Source organism: Aegilops tauschii, chromosome 2, assembly GCF_002575655.3.
Source record: "Aegilops tauschii subsp. strangulata cultivar AL8/78 chromosome 2, Aet v6.0, whole genome shotgun sequence".
NCBI classification, from domain to species: Eukaryota; Viridiplantae; Streptophyta; class Magnoliopsida; order Poales; family Poaceae; genus Aegilops; species Aegilops tauschii.
Window position 1 is genome coordinate 652,076,150 of NC_053036.3, and position 2,999 is coordinate 652,079,148.

The 2,999-nt window shown below is 47.4% G+C and overlaps 1 pseudogene; it reads right to left on the reverse strand.

Annotated features, from left to right (window-relative positions):
* Positions 1-302: 302 nt before the first annotated feature.
* LOC109744899 (uncharacterized) lies at positions 303-2,682 on the reverse strand (annotated as a pseudogene).
* Between the last annotated feature and the right edge of the window lie 317 nt (positions 2,683-2,999).

Below are 2,999 nucleotides of genomic sequence, written 5' to 3' on the forward strand. Positions count from 1 at the left end.
GTAGCAGCGGGGCCAGCGGGCGACCGTCGGGAGGCTCGCCGGTGAAGATGCAGGGGCGGGAACGATGCGAGGGAGTGGCATGGGTTTTACTCAGAGCCGCAGGGGCTGAGTATATTTAGGGAGAAGGTTGGCACTAGAGTATGATTTTTACTCCTATACAGCAGATTGGGGATCGGTTAGGTGCGCATTAGAGGAGTAACCCCGACTTTTTACTCCTCTAACGCTGAATAGGGGATCTGTTAGAAATGCCTTCATAGACGGACTAATGTGTGATACTACTTAAACTGTCGGCGCTGTTTTTGTTTCTGCTATGGTGCACAATTTCCATCATGCTTTACAAGCTGCAGGTTTTACCAAGAATTGATTCCAGTTTGGACCGATGATATCATGTACAATTGTTGGTTCCTCGTCTTTAACAAACCAGATTGCATGATTCACCTCACACAATTTGTAGTCCGCATACAAGGTTTACATCTTACAAAGCCACCTGGAGATCCACCTTTTGCTTGACAAGCAACGACCAAGCTACAACCACCTCCACTGTGGCATCACCAACTGAACAATCACGTGTGCTTGTTTGGCACTGCTGAACAGGAAAGTTCATGTGGCCCTTACGAGCAATCCAGCGATGAGACTTCCCATAGGCTTCTATGGCCACTCTCAGCGTTCCTTGTGATTCCACTGAGACCACTTTCCTCGATAGTTGAAGGTAGTTCTTTGATCGTCTATGCAGTCCTTTACCACGGCGGTCAAGCAACAGAACTGGCGTGCAGGTGGTATCAATGTCATCCGCCGCAGAAGCAGGAGCCCAAAAGCAAATAACCCGACATCCATATTTGAAAGGCCAATCCCCGTGTGATCTATCGAGCTGCTCAAGTGTACACCTCAACTGTACAACGATGGTTGGAGAGCAACAAGGTAGGTCCATCACCACCATAAATCACATTGGCCGAGGAAGAGGAACAATCATCTGTACCGCCGTAACGGCCTCTACAGATATTCAATATTTGCGACTCTCCTGCCTCGATTACGTTGAGTTCAACTTCAAAGTCGACATGGCCCAAAGCAACAATCGCACGAGACGGACCAGTCAAGCATAGGGAATCATCCTGCAAGCATCATATCATCATTATAAATACCTAATCGCAATTGTATTACAAAGTCAGGAGGATAAATAAAATGAGCAGAAAACTGAATACAATACATACTTCTCCATTCAGTTCTTGGTAATCAAACTTTGGCCGAGAGAACAGAATGTTGCGGTTGCGGTCCACAGTGTCTCGAGCAGCAACCATGCCGTAAACTTTGAGTGGCCAGTTCAAGCCTTTTAGATTCTTTATCTTGATTGAGTAGATCTGCAAAGTACTACCGGTGACAGCAGCACGGGAAGGGATGGTACCAGGTGTGTAGTGCGTAAACTGCATAGGGCTCAGTATGGCTGCAACACCAAAGGCAAGTGTTAAATGTCAGAATTCTAATGTGAATAAGCAAAGCAAAGATATCATTAGACCCCTACATTCCTGAAACTACAGCCCGGATTTTACCACTAAACATGACTCCCGTGGTCAAACCACATGCCACCTCTTCTTTGTCCCCCTCAAACACCCATGCACCAGATGTCAAAAAAAGAAGAAACACCCACGCATCATCGCCCCAACTCCATACCTGGACAGTTTCCTATGAATGGATTCCTATTCCAAATTTATTTGAAGTATCTGACAGTTAAATGAAAGTTCCATTTGACAAATGCGATTCTTGAGAGACGTTTAAATGTGAAACCAGTATCCTGGGCCTTTGAGCTGGATCATTGTGGTGTATTACTTATTAAGAAATGAAGAAGCATTGTGGTTTATTAAATATTATGGTTTTTCGTAACTTGTATCAAATATTATCAATATTACCTGATATATACACAGAGAAACGAGATTACTTACTTGTATTTGCGAATCCACCGCAGCGTCCGATCTTGCTGGCCCACCCATTTTCCCAGTATGTCCGATCCTCGGCGAAAAAGTATTGATCAAGCTCCAAACTTTTCTTGAAATACTCGATTGTGGATGGGTCATTCTCCTTGTCCTCCTCTTTCTTGGTCTTCTTCACCTTAACATCCTCACACTTGGTCTCCTTCTCCCCCATGCTTAATTGGCTCAAGGTGTTCTCGTAATTATTGGGAAATCGATAATATTTCCTGAAAAGAGTCGACAAGTTGATCTGCCCCGGCTCCGGCTCCTGCTCCTGCTCCTGCTCCTGCTCCTGGTTCGTGCTGAATCCCTTGGATATCTGCATATTTAATTTGGCTGTCGTATCGCACAGCTCTGTGGCCTTGTAGGAGCAGATGGGGTCATTGGATTTGTTGAGAAAATATAGCATAGAAAGCATTCGATGGCCCAGGTCCTCCATATCTTGGAGCATCAGGTTGAAGTAGTCTGCGAGTTGATTCTCAGCATCGTCGTCCCTAGCAGTAGCAGTAGCAGGCTCCTCCTTTCTGGCGATCGTCCACGTTGTTTGAGAATCCACTTGTTTCCAGAGAGAAGTGGTGGGAGTAAGTTTGGCAAGCAGGTCTCTGCGCTCCCTCTCCACGGAGATAATCTCCCTTAGAAGCCCGGATTGGTCCATCTTCTTCAACTATTTCTTGTGCTTCTTCTTGAGTTTCCTCTGCTCCGTCCTGGCTTCCCTCTCCATCTCCAGCTGGTCGGTCCTAACTGTTGAGTAACGTCACCACTGCGCCCATGACAAACTCGGCGCTCTCTTGCGCCCGCGGCTCCACGGCGACTTCCTCAACACCGGCCACTCCGACTCGACATCGATCACGGCATTCTTCGCATGGCTACCTCGACCACGGCTCCACCACCCACGCTCTTGGCTAGCTACATCGACAAACGGCACAAAGGGCTACCGCCTGCTTGAGCAACCTCGTTGGTTTCCACTCCAGCCACGACTCCGCGATGCGTCGACCGTTACGACTGTGGGGGGTGTCCGTCAGCTTGCCTTCGGATTCT